Genomic DNA, 13,396 nt, shown 5'->3' with positions numbered 1-13,396 from the left:
GGTTTTTCCGAAGTTGGATAAACGGCTCAAACACAAGCGAAATTCGCATATACAAGTTCCCAACGGTTTGAATAAAATAATACCTAGGAACTTAAACTTAAATAGCAATGCAAAATATTTATCTATCTACAACAATACTCTTCTGAATGAATCATCCTATCTCTCCTCTTCGAATCAGGAATGAAGATTTTGCGCGTTTGCAACCGCGGGACTAATCTCGCTCTCTAACAAATAATGAAGAAATCAAACAGATTCATACAATGTCTAATCAATTAAAAATGGTACTGTGGAAGCATAAAGATCACTAAGGGCTTTTCGGTTGAAGCTTGGTCAGGTTAACAAACAAGGGTCTTTTCTAAGGCCATTGAAACGAAAGTGCCGATGCAAAAGAGACATTCACAGTATTATTCACACTACTCGACTTGTTTCATCTGTTTCTTATTTGTAACCTTCACAACACATATTCCACAACTCAACTCTTATTTTTCACTATTTTTCTTCCAAGCAAGCATTCATTTTCATTCTTTATATTTTTGTTCTTTTCTTTCACATCAAATGTACAAAACAGATGTTTCTTTTCTATATTTTCTATACATATATTTTTCTATGCTTGCTCGGTTTTTCTTTTCTTTTTCAAGAGTTGTGGTGCTTACCAATTCTTTTTCGTTCTCCCCAACTTATTTCTTCCACACCCTAAGTGAATGCTCTTACCTTTTTACGGCAAAAGAACAATAATCAATATTTTCTGGGTTGTAAAAAAAAAAGATTTTTGAGATCTCGCTTTATTTCAAGCCGAGATTCAACTGTTTAGGCTCAAAGGGGGTTAACAAATACTCTCTCTGCTCACAGGTAAGTTGTTTTTGGATGTAGTTGTGCTCGAAAGAAAACAAGTGCCTTGATCATTTCTAATTGCTTCCACAATTTCACAATAATAACAGACAAATAATGAATCACATGAATCAACAAAACTTATTAGAATCCAGCATTTAAGTGAACAATGGAGGTTTCCTCACACTTTGTGGTTTTAGGTTCTAGATGAAACATTCATTCAATTATGTTGCACAGAGACAATATTCAATTTACCAAAAAGAGTAAAGTTCCTAATGCATGGTAAAATTCTAGCCGACGGTAACCATGTACCTTAGCTTCATTCACTTGTTATTCTTATCATTGCCATCCAAGCTCGGATGCACCTTCATTGGGTACTTCTTGAGGAGCAACCAATCTAGAAGGGTTTGCCACTCATTCAACCAAAAATTTATTAAACACACAAAATTAACAACAAACATAAATAACATTAACTGAAAAATAAAATTTTGTTCGTGGGGGACAAAACACCCCAATAGTACAACCCATGGTCAAAATACAAAATTCGAAAGTACAAATAAAAATGACATAATAAAAACTGAAATACAAATACTCAAAAACTTAACCCACAAAGGGCTCAAGACTCCTCTTCACTCCCGGCTTCAGAACCGGTAGCCTCATCATCAATATCCTCATCATCAGCTTCAGCTCCCTCCCCCTCACCATAGACTGGCCTGTCCACAGGCCAATTAGCGTTGAGCATAAACTGCTCACGCGCTAACAATGCTCGAGCACCGGAGGGGTCATTACCTTGCAGCTCCAACCTCTGCATACTGTTGTGCATGTCAATCATAGCTCGTTGGGATGCTGCCATCCACTCAAAACTGTAGTCACAAACAGCCCTCAGGTACGGATCAAGTCCGGGAGAAGAAGCACTAGGACCATCAGCAGCCCGAGTACTTCCCGAGGCCGCACTGCCAGCGGTAGTCTTAGCTCTACAATACTTAGCTACATACCGATCATCTATTGGAGCCGGGATCCTAACCTGTCCACGAGACGGAAGTCTCACCCTAGCCTGAATACATAAGCTCATAATCAAACACGGGAAGGCCAGCGGGCAATTCACACGAGCCCCCGATTTCAGCCCACTCTCAACCACAGTCTTCAGCTCATTGGCGATTATCCTCGCCACATCAATCTCAACATTAGTCAGGATGGAATGGACTAAATGTGCCACTGGGATCGGCACAGTAGAGGTGTGTGATTTGGGTTGGATGTTGGTTAAAACTAGAAGTAGGATCAGCTGAGCCATGGGAGTCATGTCCTCCCGGTGATATCTCACAGGAACCCCAGATGGGTTCGGCTCAACCGATCTCCCAGCCAAAAGCAGGTCGGTGGTAATGGCAGCGACGTCTCGATGAAGTCTGAGGTCGGTGTGGTACTGGTCTCTCTGATCAGCTCCCAGCTGGAGCGGTTCCCCTAGGATTCTGTTGATCGCATCCCGGTCAAAAGGAATAGTACGCCCGGCAACTCTAGAAACCCAAGTGAAGGGCTCGTCGTCGTCTGGCAGTGCGTTAGCATAAAACTCCCGCACTGTACCAATGTCATAATGCTCCAAGGGACTTATCAGCCTATCCCACTTCTTGGCGTCTATCAACCCGGCGAAAGTTCGGTAAGTGCCCTGCGGGTTGATCAGAAAACGCCTCTCAGGAAGGATTTTTCGCTTCTCCAAAGCGATGTAACGTGCCGCTTGTTTCGGGCCTACGAACTTGTCGTTGTCGAATTGAATCGGCACGGTCCTGGAAGTAGTTGCATCTCCTTTTCTCTTCTTACCAGCTCCAGATCTAGACTCCATTCTGCAAAATATACAAAGAAACAATACACACCAACAAACAGATTAGCCATTAAAACAAAATTCAAATTACTGTCATGTTCGCTGCTGCTTCGCCTAGCGAAGTTGCAGCGAACGTTCTCCCCAGGTCGCCTAGCGAGCTGCTAGCGAACCTTACGGGTTTTGGGATTTTCTGCATTTTCAAAGATGTTTCCCCCAATACCCGTACACACAAGGTTCCCACAGCAAAACCCAATGATTTCTCATGATAATGAATTGTTCTATGCTATTGGGGATGCCTAATTTCATGGAAAACCTAAAGTAAAATTAAATCCCTAATTTGAAAACCTAAATGTACAACATTGCAAACTCCACAATATCTCATGCAACCTCCATGTTTCCCATACCAAATTTATCCTATTTGCTATGCATATTTGGAATTTAAGAGTAAACAAAAAGAAAAAAGAAGTGGGGCAAACCTTTGGTAAACGGATTTGGAAAAGAGAAGTGGGGAGAGTTTGCAATTTGCGAAAGAAGCACGTGTCGGTGATAAAGATGCAACAGAGGGAGTTTGAGAAACCACGCACGAAATCCTCAGCAGAGCCGTTCAGACAAATTTTTGAAGGTAGGGCAAAATGGCTCTGCTGAAGTGTTTAAATAGAACAGTACTGCAGCGCTCGCTGCTGCCTCGCCTAGCGAGCAGGTAGCGAGCGTGCTCGCTGCTGCCTCGCCTAGCGAGCTGCAAGCGAGCATGACAGCAAGTGCAAAGGCAAATGCAGCACTTGCAAGTCATCCAGCATGGGTTCAGCACACTGTAACAGAATTCAACATGATACATAAAACAATAAATACTTACAATGTTGGGGTGCCTCCCAACTAGCGCTTGTTTAACGTCGGCTAAGCTCGACGGTGCAATGCTCACAGGGGAGCATCGAGCGGCTGAGCACAACTCTCGCGATCCACATGACCGTCGAGATACACTTTCAATCGTTGGCCGTTCACGGTCCAACTGTCTTTCTCGTCCATGTCTTCAATGATAATGGCCCCGTACTCTTTTACTTCTTTCACCCGAAATGGCCCGGACCATTTCGATTTCAACTTCCCGGGAAACAATTTCAACCGGGAGTTGAACAATAGGACCAATTGTCCGGGCACAAATTCTTTGGTACGGATCTTCTTGTCATGATACTTCTTTGCTTTTTCCTTGTACAACCAACTTGAGTGGTATGCGGCATTGCGCATCTCCTCCAACTCAAGTAGTTGTACTTTCCTTTTGTTACCGGCCAACTCATGTTCAAAATTTAGAAATTTTAGGGCCCACAAGGCCTTGTGCTCCAATTCAACCGGCAAATGGCAAGTTTTACCAAATACCAATTGAAACGGAGTTAGGCCAATTGGAGCTTTAAAGGCCGTACGGTAGGCCCATAATGCTTCGTCCAATTTTTGGGACCACTCTTTTTTAGAATTAGACACGGTTTTTTCTAGGATTCTCTTAATCTCTCGATTAGAGACCTCCGCTTGCCCGTTAGCCTGAGGGTGGTACGGAGTTGTCACCCTATGCGACACACCATAATGTTTTAGAATTGTTTCCAAAGGTGCATTGCAAAAGTGTGACCCTCCGTCACTTATCAACACTCGGGGGGTTCCAAAACGGGAAAAGATGTTTTTCTTTAAAAATTTTATCACCGTTTTGGCATCCGCCCGAGGTGAGGCAATCGCCTCAACCCACTTAGAGACATAATCAACAGCTACAAGCATGTACTCATTCCCGTAAGAGGGTGGGAAAGGTCCAACAAAATCTATGCCCCAACAATCGAACACTTCCACTTCTTGGATATTTTGGAGAGGCATCTCATCTCTCTTACCTATCCCACCACTTCTTTGGCAACTGTCACAACTTTGCGCATGAGTATGTGCGTCTTTGAAAATAGTTGGCCAATAAAATCCCGATTGAAGAATTTTTGTGGCCGTTCTAACCCCATTATAATGTCCGCCATAAGGCGAGTTGTGACAATGCCAAAGGATGCTCTGGGCTTCATCACCAGTTACGCATCTCCTCAACAGGTTATCGCTACCCAACTTAAACAAGTATGGGTCATCCCAAACATAATACTTCGCATCCGAAAGGAACTTCCTCTTTTGGTTCGAAGTTAGGTCGGCCGGCACACAACCACTAGCCTTGTGGTTTGCAAAGTCTGCAAACCACGGCCTAACTTGAACCTTAAACAATTTTTCACCAGGAAATTCTTCCCGGATTTCCTTTTCAGATGCGGTAACCTCGACATTCACCAAGCGGGATAAATGATCCGCTACCAAGTTTTCCGACCCCTTCTTGTCTTTAATTTCGACATCGAATTCTTGTAACAAGAGGATCCAACGGATGAGCCTTTGCTTCGAATCCGGCTTGGTCAGCAGATATTTAATCGCCGCGTGGTCGGTGTACACCACGACTTTAGACCCTATAAGATAGGACCTAAACTTTTCTAGCGCATACACTATTGCGAGTAGTTCTTTTTCCGTTGTGGCATAATTTATTTGAGCCTCGTTAAGAACCTTACTCGCATAATGTATAGCATGAAAAGTTTTGTCCTTTCTTTGGCCAAGTACCGCTCCAACGGCATAGTCACTCGCGTCACACATTAGTTCAAAATTTTCCTTCCAATCGGGAGCGACTATTATTGGAGCGGTAACCAATTTTTCTTTTAAAACCTCGAAAGCTTGCAAACAATCGTCGGTGAAGAGAAATACCTGATCTTTGGCGAGTAAATTGCTCAAAGGTTTAGCCACCTTTGAGAAGTCCTTGATGAAGCGCCGGTAGAACCCCGCGTGCCCCAAAAAACTACGGATGCCCTTCACATTGACCGGAGGGGGTAGTTTTTCAATTACGTCAACCTTAGCTCTATCCACTTCAAGCCCCCTTTTAGAGACTTTGTGGCCTAGCACAATCCCCTCGGTCACCATAAAGTGACACTTTTCCCAATTTAGCACCAAATTAGTCTTCACACACCTTTCCAACACCGTCTTCAAATTTGCCAAGCATAGACTAAACGTCCCACCAAACACCGAGAAGTCATCCATGAAGACTTCCATTGTTTTCTCTATTAGATCGGCAAAAATAGCTTGGACACATCGTTGGAATGTCGCCGGCGCATTGCAAAGCCCAAAAGGCATTTTTCTGTATGCGAACACTCCAAACGGACACGTGAAAGCCGTCTTTTCATGATCAACCGGGTCAACCGCAATTTGGTTGTACCCGGAGTAGCCGTCTAAAAAACAGTAGTATTGTTGGCCCGATAGTCTCTCAAGCATTTGATCCATAAATGGGAGTGGAAAATGGTCCTTACGAGTCGCGGTATTCAACCGTCTATAATCTATACACATTCTCCACCCCGTTGCTACTTTAGTCGGGATCAATTCGTCTTTGTCATTACGGATTACGGTCATTCCACCCTTCTTCGGAACCACGTGCACGGGACTAACCCACGGACTATCCGAAATCGGGTAAATCATTCCCGCATCCAAAAGCTTCACCACTTCCTTTCTTACAACCTCTTTCATTATAGGATTTAAGCGGCGTTGTGGTTGAGCCACCGGCTTGAAATCCTCCTCCATCAAAATCTTGTGCATACAATAGGATGGACTAATTCCTTTAAGATCGGAAAGAGTCCAACCCATAGCTTCTTGATTGGTTTTTAGCACAATGATTAGACGGGCTTCTTCTTCTTTTGTCAAAAGGTTGCTTATGATGACCGGCTTTGCCTCGGTCTCATCTAGAAACACATATTTCAAAGTCGAAGGTAACTCTTTTAATTCAATTGGCGCTTTCTCGTCAATTACCTCCTTCTTCAATTTTTCTTCCTCTACTTCCCACGGTTGTAGGTCTTCCAAGCTATCAAGTTCCTTCAAACATTCCTCAAGAGCTAGCTCCTCTTCAACAGTGAAAACCTCTAATGAGTCGTCGAGAGCTAACTCCATAGGAGATATCTCGTGGATATGCTTTGAAACTTCCATAATAGCGTCTTCGATCACATCGATGCGAAAGCTATCATTTCTATCCTTGGAATGCTTCATTGCCTCGAATAGATCAAAGGTGACCTCCTCATTTTGAACACGCACCTTCATTAAACCGTCATCAACATCAATCATCATTCTTGCGGTCTTCATGAATGGTCGGCCCAATATGAGCGGAGCATCATCATCTTCCTCCATATCAATTACAATAAAATCCACCGGGAAAAAGAATTTGTCGACCTTCACCAACACATCTTGGGCTACGCCATGAGGATGGGTCGTCGACTTATCCGCCAATTGTAATGTCATTCGGATGGACTTAATCTCGATGTTGCCTAGCCTCTTGATAATTGACAAAGGTATTAGATTTATGCTCGACCCCAAGTCAATAAGTCCCTTCCCGACATAAACATCACCAATTTTAACCGGCAATGTAACTCTTCCCGGATCAACCTCTTTCTTAGGAAGCGTCCTTTGAATGATGGCACTACAGCTCGCATCAAGGACGATGGTCTCCGGTTCCGTATACCTCCGCTTTTTGGTTAGTATGTCCTTCATGAACTTGGCATACTTTGGCATTTGTTCCAAAGCTTCAGCAAACGGAATGTTTATTTGTAATTGCTTAAAAATATCCATGAACCGGGCGTAATGCCGTTCATTTTCCCTTTTGGAAGGGGCATGAGGGTAAGGAAGATTTTGGACCGGAGTAGCGCTCACTACCTCCTTTCCCTTTGCAATTCTAGCACTTTTCCATCTAGGCTTCTTCACTATCTCCCTTAGCACCTCATCATTATTATTTTCCTCAATCTCCACACCTTTTTCTTGTTCAACTTCACCATTATTTTTATTATTTTCAACTACTTCCTCATCACTCCACACTCCTACTTCACCGTCAACATTTTCATCCACTATTTTCTCCTCAATCTCCTTCTCTTTCTCTCTTTTTTCACTCTCCACTCTTTTTTCATTTTCACTACCCAACTCCCTTCCACTTCTCGTCATAATCGCCTTACAATGCTCCTTAGGATTTGTTTGCGTATTGGCCGAGAAAGAAGGACCGGTTTGTTGTTCAGCTAGTTGCTTGGCAAGTTGCCCAACTTGAGTTTCAAGATTTTTTATGGCCGCGTCATTACTCTTTTGATTGGCCATTGACATTTGCATGAATTGCGTCAATGTCTCTTCCAATTTAGAATTGACTACCGGCGGTTGTTGAGATTGATACGGATTTTGGGGAGGATTTTGACGGCTAGAAGAACCACCTCCATAACCTTGGTTATGATAATAGTTACTTCTAGGTTGGAACCCTTGGTTCCCTTGGAATTGTTGTTGTTGTTGTTGTTGAGGGTGCGGTTGATAAGGTTGTTGTTGTCTTGGTTGATAGTCCCGTTGATTGGCCATGTAATTTACTTCGTCAAAACCGGGAGGTGGACAAAATCCGGTGTCATGTTCACCTTTACAAAGTTCACAACAAGCTATTTGTTTAGCTTTTGACGGTTCTCTTAACTCTTTGATTTGTTGCGTTAAAAGTTCCACTTGTTGTGAGATGAGCTTGTTTTGGGCAAGTATGGCATCATTCGTCCCTAACTCAAGCACTCCCGCCTTCTTCAAAGAATTTCCACGACTTTGACTTTGAAGATCATTCAAAGCCATACGGTTGATAATGTTTGTGGCTTCTTCGGCACTTTTTGACATCAACGAGCCACCCGAGGTGGCATCCAACAACGTCTTACAGTTTGGTTGAAGTCCATTTCTGAAGATATGGATTTGAGTTAATTCATCAAATCCATGCCCTTTGCATTTCCTTAGCATGGACTTGAATCTCTCCCACGCTTCATTCAACGATTCACTGGTTCCTTGAGAAAACACCGAGATGGCCGTCTTTGATTCCATGAATCGGTTATGAGAGAAAAATCTTTCAATAAATTTCTCCTCTAACACATTCCAATCTGTCATTACGGCAGGTGTTTGATCGAGATACCAATCCTTTGCTTTACCGAGCAAAGCGTGAGGAAATAAACGTCTGAACAACGGAAGCTCCTGAGCCTGATCCACTCCGGCAGCCAATGCTATCTCATAGAATTTTGTGAGAAAAGCAAATGGGTCTTCATGGTCCATTCCGGTGAATGGACTCCCATACAATAAATTCAGAGTTCCCGTCTTCATCTCAGCTTGCCTTCCAGTTTGGTTGGCAAACTGAGCGGTGTTCTTTGGACTGTTGATACATGGAGTAGAAATCGGTGGTGGTGGTTGTGGCTCCATGTTTGGTACGAATGGGTGTGGATTTGTGGTTGAAGAACTTTCTCCTTGCTCTTGGCGTTGCCTAGCCTGTTGCCTCCTACGTCTTGTTTTGCTATTGAGCCTCCTTGCGGTTCTCTCGATCTCAGGATCAAAAAGAAGTTCGTCCACAGGGATTTTCCCTCGCATAAAACGTAAGCTGCACACTAAACCAAACAAATTACAAGCACAAGTCAAAAATTCACAAGCTAAAACTTATACAACCAATGCGATGCTCGCAATATCAATTTACAATCCCCGGCAACGGCGCCATTTTGTTGAGACAGTTTTTAAGTGTCGGGTTTTTGTTATCGTATCCACAGAGATTGTAAGATATCACTACCGTTCAATGGTTGAATTAATCTTAACTTAATGTAACACTAGGGTTTTGGTTTTAATCAAGTTATCTTGCATACAAAGTAATTAATTGCGGTAAAAGTTACGTTTTGATTAATATGAGAAATATTGTCAAAGTTAGGTTTCAATGATTACATTTGCTTTGCATGTATTTGCTCGGTCAACAATCTTATAAACTCCTTTAGATGATAAATAATTTCACAAAGTCCTCTCAATGCGTTTCTCTCGAACACCCATTGTGAGTTTTGCCATTTTGATCCATTGTTTCTCTCGAACACAATCTATCAAAAAGACAACGTTTTGGTTCAACCTTATGGTGAACAAAATCATTCGTTACTATCTCTAGCTAACAAACAAGTTTGGATGAAAACCTAGGTCAAGAATCGGTAAACATCTCTCGATCAAATACCAACACAAAGAGTTTTAAATAGAAACAAAGTTTTCATCATATATTTACCGTTAAAGAGTTTACATATGAGGATCCTTACATTTACACACAAAGCTAGCAATCACCTACATCTAACCTTGACAAATGGAAGACTTAGCTACTCATTTTCATGGTAGCTTGGTCGGCAAGTAAGAAAAGAGGGTTGATCAACATCCAAGTCGAATAATCGAAGTTGGATGGGAATCCACCTTCTTTTTGTGGAAGATGGTAGCTAGATGAAGAGAAATGAAATTAGGGCATAAAATCTCCCACAAAGCAATGCTGTAAAATATCTAGGAGAAAGTACAAAAAATGGAAAAGTTGGTAAAAATGAGGTATGGTGCCCAAAAGTGGCACCTGCTACTTATAGACAAGTGCAGAACTGTCATGTTCGCTAGGCGAGCAGAATGGCTCGCCTAGCGAAGGTCCAAAATGAGCACAGAAGGCTCCTGCGCCCAGAGAAAACAGGGCGTTGGTGAACTGTCATGTTCGCCTAGCGAACATACCTTCGCCTAGCGAAGGAAACGCCTCAAGCTCGCCCCCAGCGAGGTTGAGAGGTTTTGCTACTGGAATGCTCGCTGGGGACTCGCTAGAGCCTCGCCTAGCGAGTGAGTGCTGGCTGCACTTTTTCACCAAAACAGAATGAATTCGCTGCAGACTTCGCCATGAGCTCGCCTAGCGAATTAATTTGCTAATTTACTGGAGCTGTTCGCCAGGAGCTCGCCTAGCGAACCCATTCTTCGCCACAGCCTCGCCTAGCGAGCAGGCAGATGAAATGCTCCTTTGCTTTGGTTCCTTTGCCAATTCTCTTGTGTCTTTATTATCAATTAACTCATGCCTTTCCTGCACAATAACAAACACATCAAAGGCACCAAGCTTGTTTATCAATGTACGCATTCCATGTAAAATAAATGTGATTTTGACAATTTTAGCAAGGCAAAAGAGTGAAAGATGCCCACATATGATATCTCAAATAAGCACTTTTGGGCATCTAACAGTGGGGCATGGAGAAATAGATCTCCCGATAAAAGTAGGCTCTCAAGTCTTCGATTCTACTTTCTATGTAATGGATATTCGTCCTGCGTACTCTTGTTTGCTTGGGCGCCCCTGGATCCACGGGGCAGGTGCTGTGACCTCCACTCTACATCAGAAGTTGAGATATCCAGTGAAGGGAAAGATCGTAACTGTTTATGGAGAGGAAGAATATATGGTCAGTCATGTGAATACATTTAAGTATGTTGAAGTGGAAAGTGAATATGTTGAGACTCCTTGCCAGACATTTGAAGTAGTTCCTTGGGTCGTTCCCGCTACTGAAGCTCCTCCTGTGGTTAAAAGAGTTCCTGTGGTTACCAGAGTACCTCCTACAATGGCTTCCCTCAAAGATGCTAGAGCTGTGGTTGAAGAAGGTGGTTGCATTATTTGGGGTCAGCTTCCCGACATTCCTTACAAGTCTGACAAGTTTGGTTTGGGTTTCACTGCAGAGTCCCAGAAGGCTGTTCGTCGTGCTCGTGCTGTTCGTATCACCAATCCAGGGAACATGAAAGATCAAATCAATGTTGTGGGTGACTATAATGAAGACTACAATCTGGATAACTAGATTTTTCCTACTGTGGGTGATGGGCTCAACAATTGGAAGACTGAAGATGTTATTCCTATCTCCTTTAGTCAGGAGTAAATACTATTACTGCGTTGTTATTTTTAAGCCTTGTGCCTTACCCGGGGCACAATGGTATGCTTGTTTCGGGATGTCATTTCATTTGCATACTTCATTCAATAAAAATCAATGGACGTTTCGTTTTCGTAAATATTGGGCTCTTTGTTTTTCTTTTATTTTATTTTCATCAGCTATGTGTTCTTACACACACCCACATCACTAAAATGCAGATCCTCATCCACTCTGGATCCTGTTGATAACAGTTCTACTATTGCCAATTATAATTTCGAGAATCCGATCTATCAAGCTGAAGATGGAAAGGATGAAGATTGTGAAGTACCTGTAGAGCTTGCTAGGTTATTACAACAAGAAGAGAAAGTTACACAGCCGCATGAGGAATCAATTGAGGTTGTAAATCTGGGTACTGAAGTAGACAAGAAAGAAGTCAAAATAGGAGCAGGCGTGGAAAACAGTGTCAAAGAAAGATTGAGTCGGATGTTACGTGACTATGTAGAGGTTTTCGCTGGAAAAATCAAGAGATGATATGGAATGATGAATGTCAAGAAGCTTTTGACAAAATCAAGAAGTATCTCCAAGAACCTATAAATCTGATGCCACCAGTTGAAGGAAGACCTCTAATCATGCATTTGACCGTGTTAGAAAATTCAATAGGGTGTGTGTTGGGGCAACATGACGAGTCTGGTCGAAAAGAGCATGCAATATACTACCTTAGCAAAAGGTACCGACTGTGAAACAAGATACTCCCAGCTCGAGAAAGCTTGCTATGCTTTGGCTTAGGCTGCTCGCCGACTAAGACAGTATATGTTGAATCATACCACTTTATTGATTTCTAAGATGGATCTTATCAAATATACATCTGAGAAACCTGCTCTCTCCGGAAGAACAACAAGATGATTGCTGAACTCTGCATGCAGTTCAAAATAAAACACCATAACTCTTCTCCGTACCGGCCAAAGATGAATGGCGCCGTGGAGGCTGCTAATAAGAATATTAAGAAGATCATACAAAAGATGACAGTAACATACAAAGACTGGCATGAGATGTTACCCTTTGCTCTTCATGGTTATCGCACTTCAGTACGCACTTTGACAGGGGCAACTCCTTTCTCTTTGGTCTACGGAATGGAAGCCGTGTTACCAGTGGAAGTTCAGATTCCCTCTCTAAGAATCATGAAAGAGGCAGGTTTAGACGAGGATGAATGGATTCAGACTCGACTCGACCAGATAAATTTGATTGATGAGAAGAGGTTGGCAGCTGTTTGTCATGGTCAGATGTACCAGAAACGGATGATCAAAGCTTTCAATAAGAAGGTTAAGCGAAAGGTATATCAGGCTGGTGACTTGGTAATCAAGCGTATCATACTACCACAGGGTGATCCTAGGGGCAAGTGGACTCCTACATATGAAGGACCATTTATGGTCAAAAGAGTATTCTCAGGAGGTGCCATGATGCTTACTACTATGGATGGTGAAGACTTTCCACAGCCTGTAAACGCAGACATAGTTAAAAAATACTACGCATAAAAAGAGACCCGCTAGGTTGACTGGCCTAGGCAAAAATAAGGGCATCCCGGCAAACCAAAAGGGTTCGGGCAAAAATTAGGGATATATATAAAAAAAATGTACACCCGGCAAGTCGAAAACCTGAAAAGGCGGCTTGGGCAAAAAAGGGTATCCCGGTGGATTGAAAACCTGAAAGGGCAATCCAGGCAAAAGTTAGGGATTAAAGCGTATGACTATGTCTCGTTTGGATCACTCATGTAACTTCAACTAATGGTGCTACCTAAATCAAGTTCAAACAGATAAAGATCAATCCAATCATTTCTATCTCAACAGCAGAAGATGAGATATTTGAAGATAATGGCAATAGTAGAATTGAAACTCAATAGGATCATTTTTCACATAGCTGTTTTCTTTGTTTTATAAAAAATTTACGACGAATTCCTCTTACTAGGATTTCTGTCTCCTTGTACAAACTTGCCTATGTATAGGTCACTTTGTGATATAAGTAAAAT

Source organism: Lathyrus oleraceus, chromosome 7, assembly GCF_024323335.1.
Source record: "Lathyrus oleraceus cultivar Zhongwan6 chromosome 7, CAAS_Psat_ZW6_1.0, whole genome shotgun sequence".
Lineage (NCBI taxonomy): Eukaryota > Viridiplantae > Streptophyta > Magnoliopsida > Fabales > Fabaceae > Lathyrus > Lathyrus oleraceus.
The sequence above is the reverse complement of the archived record's forward strand: the minus strand, read 5'-3'. Positions refer to the sequence as shown.